Source organism: Symphalangus syndactylus, chromosome 2 (assembly GCF_028878055.3).
Source record: "Symphalangus syndactylus isolate Jambi chromosome 2, NHGRI_mSymSyn1-v2.1_pri, whole genome shotgun sequence".
Classification (NCBI taxonomy): domain Eukaryota; kingdom Metazoa; phylum Chordata; class Mammalia; order Primates; family Hylobatidae; genus Symphalangus; species Symphalangus syndactylus.
In genome coordinates, this window is record NC_072424.2 from 112,293,903 (window position 1) to 112,308,920 (window position 15,018).

Below are 15,018 nucleotides of genomic sequence, written 5' to 3' on the forward strand. Positions count from 1 at the left end.
TGGTTTCAACATCTTTATTTCTGCCTTCATTTCATTACGTACCCAATAGTCATTCAGGAGCAGGTTGTTCAGTTTCCATGTAGTTGAGCAGTTTTGAGTGAGTTTCTTAATCCTGAGTTCTAGTTTGATTGCACTGTGGTCTGAGAGACAGTTTGTTATAATTTCTGTTCTTTTACATTTGCTGAGGAGAGCGTTACTTCCAACTATGTGGTCAATTTTGGAATAGGTGTGGTGTGGTGCTGAAAAAAATGTATATTCTGTTGATTTGGGGTGGAGAGTTCTGTAGATGTCTATTAGGTCCACTTTATGTAGAGCTGAGTTCAATTCCTGGATATCCTTGTTAACTTTCTGTCTCGTTGATCTGTCTAATGTTGACAGTGGGGTGTTAAAATCTCCCATTATTATTGTGTGGGAGTTTAAGTCCCTTTGTAGGTCACTCAGGACTTGCTTTATGAATCTGGGTGCTCCTGTGTTGGGTGCATATATATTTAGGATAGTTAGCTCTTCTTGTTGAATTGATCCCTTTACCATCATGTAATGGCCTTCTTTGTCTCTTTTGATCTTTGTTGGTTTAAAGTCTATTTTATCAGAGACTAGGATTGCAACCCCTGCCTTTTTTTGTTTTCCATTTGCTTGATAGATCTTCCTCCATCCTTTTATTTTGAGTCTATGTGTGTCTCTGCACGTGAGATGGGTTTCCTGAATACAGCACACTGATGGGTCCTGACTCCTTATCCAGTTTGCCAGTCTGTGTCTTTTAATTGGAGCATTTAGCCCATTTACATTGAAAGTTAATATTGTCATGTGTGAATCTGATCCTGTCATTATGATGTTAGTTGGTTATTTTGCTCGTTAGTTGCTGCAGTTTCTTCCTAGTCTCGATGGTCTTTACAATTTGGCATGTTTTTGCAGTGGCTGGTACCGGTTGTTCCTTTCCATGTTTAGTGCTTCCTTCAGGAGCTCTTTTAGGGCAGGCCTGGTGGTGACAAAATCACTCAGCGTTTGCTTGTCTGTAAAGTATTTTATTTCTCCTTCACTTATGAAGCTTAGTTTGGCTGGATATGAAATTCTGGGTTGAAAATTCTTTTCTTTAAGAATGTTGAATATCGGCCCCCACTCTCTTCTGGCTTGTAGAGTTTCTGCCGAGAGATCAGCTGTTAGTCTGATGGGCTTCCCTTTGTGGGTAACCCGCCCTTTCTCTCTGGCTGCCCTTAACATTTTTTCCTTCAACTTTGGTGAATCTGACAATTATGTGTCTTGGAGTTGCTCTTCTCAAGGAGTATCTTTGTGGCGTTCTCTGTATTTCCTGAATCTGAATGTTGGCCTGCCTTGCTAGGTTGGGGAAGTTCTCCTGGATAATATCTTGCAGAGTGTTGTCCAACTTGGTTCCATTCTCCCTGTCATTTTCAGGTACACCAATCAGACGTAGGTTTGGTCTTTTCACATAGTCCCAAATTTCTTGGAGGCTTTGTTCATTTCTTTTTATTCTTTTTTCTCTAAACTTCCCTTCTCTCTTCATTTCATTCATCTTCCATCAGCGATACCCTTTCTTCCAGCTGATCGCATCTGCTACTGAGGCTTCTGCAATCTTCGCGTAGTTCTCGAAACTTGGCTTTCAGCTCCTTGAAGCCCTTCTCTCCATTGGTTATTCTAGTTATCCATTCTTCTAATTTTTTTTTCAAAGTTTTTAACTTCTTTGCTATTGTTTTGAATTTCCTCTCGTAGCTCAGAGTAGTTTGATCGTCTGAAGCCTTCTCTCAACTCGTCAGTCATCCTCTATCCAGCTTTGTTCCGTTGCTGGTGAGGAACTGAATTCCTTTGGAGGAGGAGAGGTGCTCTGCTTTTTAGAGTTTCCAGTTTTTCTGCTCTGTTTTTTCCCCATCTTTGTGGTTTTATCTACTTTTTGTCTTTGATGATGGTGATGTACGGATGGGTTTTTGGTGTGGATGTCCTTTCTGTTTGTTAGTTTTCCTTCCACCAGACAGGACCCTCAGCTGCAGGTCTGTTGGAGTTTACTAGAGGTCCACTCCAGACCCTGTTTGGCTGGGTGTCAGCAGCGGTGGCTGCAGAACAGCGGATTTTCGTGAGACCACAAATTCAGCTGTATAGACACTGTTTATACAATATTTTATTTACCCTCACAGAAAACCTATGGAGTTCACGTTATTTATAGAAAAGTCAGCTCAGGTGGAGAGAGGTTACATAACTTGCAGAGAGGCAGACAGTTAATTAGTGTTAAAGTTTGATTAGAACCCAGTTCTCCCGGATTTTTTTCATTTGACCTAATTCAAGTACACTACAGAGAAACAACTTTCTCACTGCCACTACTGCCCACTCCAAACTTCAGGTTCATGTTGCCCCTTCATTTCTTTCGGTTACCATGTTATTAGTTCGTTAATTCTTTAAATCATTTCGCAAGAATTTACTGTACTGAGCACCTCTTCTGTGCCAGGAATGTGTTAGGTGCCTGCCGGGAAGGATTTCAAAATTGAGGGTGGAGACAGGAAAATAGACAACATCCGGTTGGCAGCATGTTAAGAGGTCAGTGTAAGACGGGTGTAGCCTCCGAGAGGTCCTTAAAACATACTGGGGGTACTAAAAACAGATACTTAAAACAGGCTGGGGCAGGCAAGACTTCTTGAAAGGGAGGAGGCCTGCACCAAGCCGGCTAGGTGAACAGGTGAAACAGCAGTGGAGGATGACCCGGCAAAGGGAGCTGCCATGCATAGCCATGACATCACAAGACAATGTGCTCTTTTCTGGAACTGCACTTTTTTTTTGGTTTTTTTTTTGAGATGGAGTCTTGCTCTGTTGCCAGGCTGGAGTGCAGTGGCACGATCTCGGCTCACTGCAACCTTCTCCTTCCTGGTTCAAGTGATTCCCCTGCCTCAGCCTCCTAAGTAGCTGGAACTACAGGTGTGCATCACCATGCCCAGCAATTTTTTTTTTTATTTTATTAGAGACAGGGTTTCACCACATTGGCCAGGATGGTCTCGATCTCCTAACCTAGTGATCCACTGGCCTCAGCCTCCCAAAGTGCTGGGATTACATGCGTGAGCTACCGAGCCCAGCCTGAACTGCATATCTTTCTAACCAAAAAGTGGATGGAGTTCCAGTGGCAAAGGAATGAACAGTGGAGACAAGAGAGTTAAATAGGGGTTGACTCATTAAAGTCCCCGTATGCTGGGTTTGAATTTTATTCTGAGGCAAAGGCAGGGCATCTGAGGAGTTTAAGCTCCTTAAACATAGGGAATTGAAAGTGCTTGTGTTTTTGGGAAGATCACCCTAGCGGGATTAGAAAGGAAGAATCAAGCTGCTGTCGCTATAATACTGTCAAAACCTAATGAGTGTCTAACATAAGACAGCCACAGTGAAGAAGGGTGAACCTGCCTTCTAATTAGTCAGGAAGAGATTTCTTTCTCTTTCCTCCCTTTGTTGATGTAAAGAGAAGAAAGTGTAAAGTACAGATGAGTTTCAGGCTTGCACCTGAGAAGCTGGTGGTGCTGCCACCTGAGACAAGAATGCTAGGGGATCAGGTCTACCTAATGTTCCTTCCTAAACACAGACAAAACCTAAAGTGTGTGGACCCCAACCACTCCTACAACCATATGGTGCAGCTATTCAAGGTGAGTTCTCAGGAGCAATTGTGTTGTTCTTCAACCTGAATATATTTTTATCTAATTGTTTGATCACATCATTATTCCCCTATTAATAACCCCTAATATGAATCTGCAGAAATGAGACCACTGGCTAGATGAAATTTATTGATTCTCTAAGAAAAATTATCTTCATTGGCCGGGCACAGTGGCTCACACCTGTAATCCCTGCACTTTGGGAGGCCGAGGCAGGTGGATCACGAGGTCAGCAGTTTGAGACCAGACTGACCAACTTGGTGAAACCCCGTCTCTACTAAAAATACAAAAAAGTTAGCTGTGCGTGGTGGCAGGCACCTGTAATCTCAGCGATTTGGGAGGCTGAGGCAGGAGAATCGCTTGAAACTGGAAGGCGGAGGTTGCAGTGAGCTGAGATTGCGCCACTGCACTCTAGCCTGGGCAATAAGAGCAAAACTCTGTCTCAAAAAAAAAAAAAAGAAGGAAAAAAAGAAAAATTATCTTCATTGGCTAAATGAAGTAACTTAGTTAAACTTTTTTTCTTCTAAGAGCAGGAACGCATGCATGTACAAAAAGCCTTGCCCTTTTTTCTTTTTTTCTTTCCTTTCTTTTTCTTCCTTCTTTTCTTCTTCTTTCCTTCCTTCCTTCCTTCCACCTTCCTTTCTTCCTTCCTCTTTCTTCCTTCTTTCTTGTTAATTTGGAAGAAAATTTTCTCCAAACTTGAACTGACTCCAATGACTGGCTCTAGCACAAACATCACGAACTCTGAAATCTGAAGTTAGATGAACATGTGATACTGAGGTTGACATTTCTGAGAGGTTTTCCATCAAATCTCCCTGACTTACCATCTCCTGCTCTTCACATGACACATGGTTTAACTTCTACAGAACGGATTACATTCTATCCCCAGCTGGTATGCAGATATCATCTCATGGAAAGAAATTTAAAAATAATCATAAACTCATTAGATGTGGCAGTATCTGGGTGAGGAGGAGGACACTGGAAGAGGGGAGAGTGGACATAGGAGAAGAGAGAGGGCACCTGTTCCCACTTCTAAGAGAGGGTACCGAGATCACACCACTGCACTCCAGATTGGGCAGCAGAGTGAGACTTTGTTTCAAAAAAATAAAGAAGAGGCTGGGCGCGGTGGCTTACGCCTGTAATCCCAGCACTTTGGGAGGCCGAGGGGGGCAGATTGCCTGAGCTCAGGAGTTCGCGACCAGCCTGGGCAACACGGTGAAACTCTGTCTCTACTAAAATACAAAAAAATTAGCCGGGCGTAGCAGCGCATGCCTGTAGTCCCAGCTACTCGGGAGGCTGAGGCAGGAGAATTGCTTGAACGGGGGAGGCGGAGGTTGCAGTGAGCAGAGATCGCGCCACTGCACTCCAGCCTGGGTGACAGAGTGAGACTCCATCTCAACATATATATATGAAAAAAGAAAAACGGAGAGGGCTTTAGAACTGTGTTAAGCAAAGCTGCCGGTGTACCAATGCAGGGTAAGCACATTGAGCAACAGCTAGACATTTGACTATGACACAATACTTTGGCAGAAGCAATAAAACCATTTTTAAGGAACCTTGTTTGGGGACTTTCAATTGTTGTTTTATTACAATCAATCAATACTTTTTCTACAAAGCTAATAAAAAGAACAATGTCCTGGGAAACTAAATCACGGGTTTTTTATTGACTTGGTATCAGAATCAAGAAGACTTTTAATTCATTCAGGCTTCAGTGTCCTGACCCATCAACGAATGACAGTAATTGCTGCCAAGCAAGATTTTATGAGAAAATACTGAGATAGCCTTTGTGAAAAGTTTCCCAATATAAATTTATTTTATTATTCCCGTTAATTATTATTTTTTAAGAGACATTTTTCAGTCAGAGGGTATTTAATTTTTTTTAAAACAAACAAGGCACAAGAAAAATTTATGGTGAAAAATGTTTTTGTGTAAAATGTTGATCTCTCCATAAAACTTTGAAACAGTGAGTATTTTAATCCTTAGTGGAGACCATTAACTGTAACAACATCTTCCTGCACAGATAATTTTTGGTTTGGTCTTGTGGAATAGATATCACCTGGAACATCAGTTCATGGAATAAAAACCTGAACTATGAAAATATATTTTAGTTTTTTTCAATATTACAAATGTTATTTTTTTTTCTTGCAGTGGGATAAACTTCATGACAGATACAGTGGTATTAGACCTCTGCTGTGATGAAATATCAAACATTTTAACATTTTGGCTTTATTTGAATTTGGTTTTATTTTCATAGCATGTATTCAACTCCCAAAAGTAATATCACCTAATTTCATGTTTGCTTCTACAACTCACAAGCAAAGATCATCATTTACATGCAAATTTATATAAATGAAGGTCATTGGGAATCAAAACTTTTTCTACTTTTATCACTAGATTGGAGCTGTTGTAGCTATATTCTGGCAGTGGATTTGGATAATTTTCAAGTTTTAGGTTTTGCTAACAAGTGTTCTTAAAGCAAACAAACCAAAATCCTCTGAATAAATTCAGTGCATCCCAGACCATTGCCTCTAGGCAGGCAAATCCGGTTCACTGGGGACAACTCATTAAGTGATAAGTGAATCTGTATGTACAATCTATATAACTATACTGAATATAACAGTACTCAAATATTAATGGAGTAAATATTAAAACATTCCTTTTCAACATGAATGACTAAATCTCAGAAACATATTACAAATAAATAGCCAGGGCTTAATTTCTTTAAAATCCTTATGCAGATATTTTTCCAGAAGACATACAACCTGCTTAATGTTCAACTCACTAGAGAGATTAGTGTCTAACTTGTCAACAAAAACACAGACACACAAGCACACGCACAAAGAAAGTACTGCAGCTGTCACCCTTTGTTATTTACTCAGCCAGTTGGAGCAGAAGACAGTTAACTGCAGGGCACTTCTTTGCTGGATTTAATCAAGCTTCCTCAAGAAGATGCCGTGGTGTGGTCTTTACTTTGAAGAGCCTGAAGGCAGTAAAAACTCTACTTCATACTGCCATCTGCCAAGGTGCAAATCTCATTTGAGAATAGTAGGGTTTGCCGGGGGCAGTGGCTCATGCCTGTAATCCCAGCACTTTGGGAGGTAGAGGACAGGGGATCAATTGAGCCCAGAAGTTTGAGACCAGCTTGGGCAACATGGTGAGACCCCATCTCTACAAAAAAATACAAAAATTAGCCAGGCGAGGGGTTATGCACCTGTAAAGCCAGCTACTCAGGAGGCTGAGGCGGTAGGATCACTTGAGCCTGGCAGGTGGAGGATGCAGTGAGCCGAGATCGTGCCACTGCAGTCCAGCCTGGGTGACAGCATGACACCCTGTCTCAGAAAAAAAAAAAAAGTAGGGTAACTATTCTTATGTTAGGGACAAAGATTGTCAATTTCACTACCTCTATTGTTATGAGTAAACACAGTTTCACCACCATAAAAAGTGACACAGCAACATATGAACAAAACCTGGTAAAAAGAACATGGGAAGATGAAAAACAACAGTTTGTGTTTGAGTAATGGGATTGGGGGTGAATTTTGTTTTTTAATTTTTTTATGATTTTTGATGTTATTTGTATCTTTAAACTTCTGGTTGATTAACACATGCTCATTCACGGATAATTTTTAGTTATGTGAGCATGAACTAGCTTTATTTTTGTACTAACTATGAAAGAGATGTTAACTAATTATAGATTTCAAAACCATTTTGTTGGAGAGGGGAGGTGGTTTGCTTAATCTGAGAACAAATTATTTTTAAGCATTACATTCATCCATTTCCATGTAAGACTCATGGTAGGAATATACAATCTAAATTCTTTGCTATAGCACATTTATCAGGACCGAAGATGACAGTTGTGTTTTAATCATAAGATCACATTATTATAAGTACTTGAAAATGACATATTTGATTCTCTTTAAGAATCTCCTTTAATTGAAGATTTTAATAGCCTGATATTAAATAACTTATTGTACCAATTCTAGGCATTCACCTTCTTCCTTCTTGCCCCCCACCCTCACCCCAATCTAGCACTGCTGGAGCAGTCTTCCTAAAGCCTAGCTTCCTCATGGCACTCCCCTACTAATACTTCAGTGGCCCTCCAGTGCCATGTGAACACTTTTGCTTTTTTTGTTTTGTTTTGTTTTTAAGACAAGGTTTTGCTCTGTTACCCAGGCTGGAGTTCCGTGGCAGGATCTTGGCTCACTGCAACCTCCGCCTCCTAGGTTCAAGCAATTCTCCCGCCTCAGCCTCCTGAGTAGCTGGGATTACACGCATGCACCACCACGCCTGGCTAATTTTGTATTTTTAGTAGAGACAGGGTTTCACCATGTTGGCCAGGCTGGTCTCAAACTCCTGACCTCAAGTCACCCGCCTGCCTGGGCCTCCCAAAGTACTGGGATTATTGGTGTCAGCCACCACACCCGACCCCCCATGAACATTTTTGGTTGGCTTTTTCTCAAAGCTTTCTACAATTTGTTCCCACATTAACTACACGATCTTCTCTTTTAAATCCTCAACACAAAACTTCCATTTCTCCTACTGAAAAACGCTTCCCTCTCTTTTCAACGTATCTAAATTTTATCTTGCCTTACAGTTTGATTTCTCTACCATCCAACATAAGAAACCTTCCTGAGAATCACAGCACAATTTGGTAGCTCTTATTTATGAATTTCCATAAAAACTTATTACATATACTTCTAGCATCACACCAGCATAAGTAACATTGAATTATTTTAAAATTCTAAATATATTTATTTATTTTTAACCAGATTAATGTCCCTTACAACGGCTACCTTTTATTATATTTACTTCATATGTTTTCTAGCACCTATTTATTATACAGCCAAGAACTGTTAAATTGTAGTGGCATGGCCTGGAGTAGACGCTCAGTGAATACTTGTTGAACGAATAAGGGTAGACAACACTGTACCCATCCAGCAGGCAAGACGCTGGTTCCAACGTTGCTCTATTTTAATCAGAGCGATAGTGGCCAAGGCAGTTAATATTTTTGGTCCCCCATTTTCTCATCTATGAAAGGAGCTAGTAAAAGAGTTGATGTTTTAATTTAGGCTTGTCCTCTATATCTCTAGATCTAAATTAAATATCTATCTCACTCTATCACCAAGCCTTCACTTGAGAATCCTTGTCAGTGTTGATCTGAGAAGTTCCTTTCAGCAACCCCTCACCAGCATTCACAGGGGAACCTGCTAAGATAACTTACTTCCTATTACTCTTTCGTTTCAGCCTTTGTCCTATGTCTGGAGACTTCTTGGAAGCTGGAGCACACAAATAGCTACAGCAAACTTGAGGAATGGGCATGAATAGACTGGCTTTGGGAACCTGCCAGCTTGGCTGTGTGGCCAAGGTAATAGGCAAGCCAAGGCAGAGCTAGAGCTCAGAGCTGGAGGGGAAATTAAAGCAGCAAATGTAGAAACATTAAGCCTGAAGAGGCGACAACGTTGAATTCTACAATGCAGGCCAAAGCTCAGACTGCAAGCTGTCTGGCTGCTCCGGGTGTACCCAGAAGTCAAAGTCCAGCAGGGGCAAAGGTGGAGGTGTGGTCCTGCATGTGGGGTGTTGGGGGGATGTAGAAGAGGAGGTGCTTTAAGATCCAGAGATCCCAGCTGCCCTGGTGCACCCTTGGAAGAATAAAAGGCTAGGAACTGGACAAGTCAGGCTCAAGTCCAAGCAGCCTAAGGAATCAGGGAAAGAATGGAGCTCAGAGTGGGAGGTCAGGGCAGTATCTAAAAATCCAGGATAGCAACAAAGCTGGTGGTGGCCCCTGACTCTGGTAAGGGCAGCCTGCAGCACCATGCCATGGGGGACCTGACTGATCACACCTTGCGTTTGCAAACAAGAATTAGTAGGGTATGAGTAGGATTCTGCTGGTGCCCAGGAAGGCAATGCCATCTACATCTTTACAAAGTTTTAACAAAGGCCTGGAGGACACAATCTTCCCCAAAGTCCTGATGTCGCTGTTTGCTGGCAACAATTAGAGTCAAAAGAAGAGAGGCACAGAATGTGCCAGGGGTGTGCTGCGTACAGCCCCGATGACCACAAGGCCTTCTTGGGTCAAGTTCTGCCATCTCTGGTTAAGATGGGCTCACCCTCTAGGACCTTGATGGAGTCCTCGGACCACCAAGAGTGTCCCACCAAGAGCCTTCCTCTTCTGGTGACTTGTGCCTGCTTCCCGTGGAGAGCTCCAGAAGGGAGGAAACTGTGAGGAGGTGGAGAACGTGGCAGGGATCCTAACTTTCTTACTGAAGGAAGTTCTTAACAAGTACCCATCTGCCTTCAGGGAAGAAAACATAACTCATTTTGGTCTTTCAAATTCAGTTCTCAAAACCAGATCCTGTTGTCAGCAATCTGTGTCCCAACGCCTTCTTCAGCAACAGCATTTTCCCTGTGGAATTAGTTTCCAATGTTCTTTCTTAAATAAACCACTGAGGATTAAAAGGAATCCAGATACCCACCACATTTTGTTTCGTTAATGAGTAATTATCACATTTCTTTGGCTACTTAAATGCATTCTCTGAGTCAGGTAAAGGAGATCATAATAGTTAATCAACAACAAGTAATTCTTGGGTACTTAACAATAGTCTAAGCACTTAATCATACTTAAAATTGACTATTAATGAACCTTATAAACCATTTTGCAATTCTGAAAGTGAATTTCTCTGCAGGCTTAGAGATTACTAAGCCATTTAGATCTTACCAAACAAATATTATTCATGCTTTAATTCCTGGGAAAAGAGATTTAGAAAATGAGGTTAATGTTTTGAGTTTAACAATTATATATTCCATCTGGGATGCTCTGAACTCAGGTTAAACATTCTTCAAGTTATTCCCACATTTTTCAAGTTATTCCCACGTTAGTGACCTACTTTATTATTACTAAAGAAAAGGGCTGGGTGCGGCGGCCCACATCTGTAATCCCAGCACTTTGGGAGGCTGAAGCAGGAGGATCACCTGAGCTTGGGAGTTCAAGACCAGCCTGAGAGGGAGACTCTGTCTCTACAAAAAATAAAAAATTAGCCAGGTATGGTGGCACGTGCTCATGGTCCCAGCTACTCAAGGAGGCTGAGGTGGGAGGATCACATGAGCCTGGGAGGCAGAGCCTGCAGTGAGCCCTGGTTGTGCCTCTGCACTCAAGCCTGAGAGACAGAGTGAGACCCTGTCTCCAAACAATAAAGTAAAATAAATAAATACATAAATAAATAAGAATGCAAATCAAAGACATTAAGAAATAGCTTTACTTTGTAGGCATTTAAGGTAAATAGGTCACATTTTCTTTTTTAAAAAAATTACCCACAGAAAAACAAGTCAAAAATCAGACTATTTCATAATAGTGTCTTCTTTTTTTAAAAGAGGATTAATATAAATTGCCTTCTCACCTGTTTTTAAAATAAAGGACTGAATAATAGAACTTAGACAACAAATCTAGTAGCATGATAAAAGCCTTTACTTTCATAGCTAGAAAAGGTAAACAAAGAATAAAACAGGGTGAAGAAGAAAGAGGACAGATAGAATGTGAATATTATCTCCCTTTTTCTCAAGATAAAACTAATATTGCTTTCTAAAAAGAAGCAATTCTTTAGAGCAGAGGTCAGCAAACTTTTTCTATAAAGAGCCAGATAGTAACTATTTTATAATTTGCAAACCACATAAGTCCTCTGTTTCATATGGTTTTCTGTTTTCTTTTTAAACAATACTTTAAAAATGTTGAAAATATTCTTAGCTCACATGTATAAAAAAGCAGGCAGTGGGCTGATTTGACTCACAGGTGGTATAGCTTGCTAATTCCTACTTTAGATTTTAAGAATGAGGCAGATGTTGCCAGAATTTGCTCTGCTAATTTACTATGAGGTTTGCAAATAAAAGTGTTCTTGACATGAAAACTTGCTATTTTTAATGGAAAGACATGTACAGCCCTTTCTCAGGAAGCGGAGATTAATGCATAAAATTTTATTTTCCTAATATAAAGGATCTTTTTTCAAAAAATGGCTTCTCCGTCTTGTGGCCCTTTGATTATGATAGCTCTGAAAGCTTTGAAAAGCTTGCAAATATTCAACTTCAGGAATAAAACCACCTATGAGACCCTCCCCTGAAGGCAGGATCTTTCCTGCAGCTTTGAGTCTTCCTAATCAGAACCATTGTTTCTTAAACTGGACTCTGAAGACAACACTTAAAGTCACTCAAGTTCTCTACAAAATTCTTGTTTTGTGTTTTCATTTCTAAAGACAATAAAAATAATTGATATGATCAAGTTTGGGATTATCTAGATGATCTAGACAACTATTGCTGTCAAAATAGGCCTGATCACAGGCATTTTCAGTACTCACGGAATTCTAGAGCTTTGGATATTTGTCTAGTCTGTGTGGGCCACTATAACAAAATGCCATAAACTGGGTGCTTATAAAGAACAGAATTTTATTTCCCACAGTTCTGGGGGCTGGAAAGTCCAAAATTGAGGCAGATTTGATGTTCTCAAGTGATGGAAGAATCAAGGGGTCTCTCTGGGGGCTCTTTTATAAGGGCACTAACCCCATTCATGAGAGCAGAGCCTAATTACCTCCCTAAGGTCCCAACTCCTAATACTATCACCTTGAGGGTGAGGAGGGAAACATAAAAATGCCATAGTAATACTAATAGGTACATCGGTGAAGAACAATATCACAGTATCGTGTAGACAGGAAGATTTTGCTGCAATTTGTTTAAAACAAAAAGTCGTGGGTGGGTACAATCATCAGACAGTTCAGTAGTGGTATCCACGTACTCACCCAAAGGAGCTGTGCTGTAGTCGTGGGAGCCTGGTGCTTGCTACTAGCAGTGACTTAATTTCTGCAAAGCTACGTGATCATATTCAACTATGCTAGTTAACTTTAATTTTACTGAATTTGGTTTAGGTAGGTAGTTTGTAAATTTAACTTTCTACTTGTATAAGAATTATAATTATAAAAACAGCAGGTCAGCACAACAGGTCTGAGAGAATCTGTATTCTGTAAAAAAAATACCTATTTCTTACTTGGCGAAAAACATTAGTCAATGTTGCACCAAAAAAATCCCCCAAAAGCTATAGATCAGATATTGACTAAAATGAATTATACAAAAATCTTGACTGGAAATATTTTAAGTCAAAACTAACAGTCTATTTCAGGTATTGACAGAACAAATTCCAGAAGCAGAATAATTGAAACAATCATGTTGAAATTAATTATAATGGGCAGAATTTGACTGAAACTTGTTACCACCTTCACCAAAATATAGTCTTTCTTATACTATCAAATGTATTGAATAAATTGTGAGCACTTTCTTGTACAACTTCTAAAAATTTAGCTTTGCTTTTGTTATCTGAATATTGTACAGGAATATGAGCATGCAAATAAGATCTTTGTTTAGTTTCAAGTCTTTTTATAACTAAACCTGGTGGCATTAAATAATAAATACATTTTCAAAATACGAATAGTCTCTCATTTGATTCAAATTAGATGAGTTGTTTTGCATGTTTCTTATCAATTACGCAATTACTGTCTTAGTTTAAATATAATCTAATAGCTGACACTGCATTCATATGCTATGCTGGATTCCTAGCTAAAATGAAATCAGTATGCTAGTAAAATATTTTTCATACATGTTATTTGGAACTTTGCTTCTCAATTCTATAACAAGAATTCCCTTTGGTGTCTGTATTTTTTTTCTCTTGTGTGTTAATATGCATATAATCTTTCTTTGTTTACCTACCTTTTTTAAGGTAGGTTAAAGGGATAAAAGCAGTAACTCATATGTTTTGGTCTCAGGCCACCTTTACACTTTCAAGAATTGTTGTCCGGGTGTGGTGGCTCACGCCTGTAATCCCAGCGCTTTGGGAGGCCAAGGTGGCTGGATCACCTGAGGTCAGGCATTCGAGACCAGCCTGGCCAACATGGCAAAACCCTGTCTCTACTAAAAACACACAAAAAATTAGCCAGGTGTGGTGGCACGTGCCTGTAGTCCCAGCTACTTGGGAGGCTGAGGCAGGAGAATCACTTGAATCCGGGAGGCAGAGGTTGCAGTGAGTGGAGCTTGCGCCATTGCACTCCAGCCTGGGCAACAAGAGCGATACTCCATCTCAAAAAAAAAAAAAAAAAAAAAAAAAAGAATTGTTGAGAAACTCAAAGAGGTTTCACTTACATGGATTAGGTCTATTACTATTTACCATAATATAAATTAAAACTGAAAAGTTTGAAAATACTTTAATGCATTTAAAATAATAATAAAACTCATTACATGTCACCATAACACATTTTCTGAAAAGTAATTATATTTTCCAAAGCAAAAATAGAAATATGCTTTTATTTTACATTTTTGCAGATCTCTTTTATACCTGGCTTAAAAGAAGATAGCTAGATTTTAATTTCTCTTTCTGTGCTCAATTTGTTGTATTATTTTGCTTTGGTTTAAGTATACGGAGAAAATCTTGTTTCATACAAATGTGTAGTTGGAAAAGAAAACAGTATTTTAACAGCATTTTCAAATAATTAATTATGGATGTCCTTCTTTGATACTATACTAAAACTCAGCAAGTGATAGCTTCTTACAGGTTTGTTATAACATGATATCTGAAACTATATCAATAAAAATTTCATACTCTGTTAGATCAAAATTCACTGGTCTAAAAAAATTCATTGATCTATTTGGTGCTTGAGACAGACATTTGGCTCATGACTTTTGTAATATTAAGTATTAGTCCTCTGGAGAATTTGGTTCCATGAGATATGCAGATATTGTAAATGTTGATCTATGTCACTATGCAATATCAAAAATCACATCTGTTAATATCATCACAGATCTCACCAGAACAACAACAAAAAAGTGTTGAAGTTTTCAAAGCTGTCAAGTTTGTTATGGCAGCTACAAGTTTTCCAAATTCTAATTTTCACTTGAAAGCTCAGATTTCATTATTCCCAACAAATACTGCCAAATCTTTTTTTGAAATGACAGACCCACTTTGTTCATTTTTAAAAAAAGTCTGTCAATACCAATGTTTGAAGAACTACAGTTTTCTGTCAGTTCTTTCAAATAAAAATAGTATTTCATGAAAAAAGTGGCGGATTCAGCCCACCACTCTGTTGCATAAGTACTTTTCCTTGAGACAACCACCATACCTCAGTAGGCAGCAGAGGTGCTTTCTGTGTACTTGACATAGTTTGGATGTGTGTCCCTGCCCAAATCTCATATTGAAATGTAATCCCCAGTGTTAGAGGTGGAGCCTGGTGGGAGGTGATTGGATCATGGAGGAGGTTTCTCATGAATGGTTTAGCACCATCCCCTTGGTACTGTCCTCACAATAGTGAGTTCTTGTGAGGTCTGTTCATTTAAAAGTACGTAGCACCTCCCCCCTTGCTCTCTT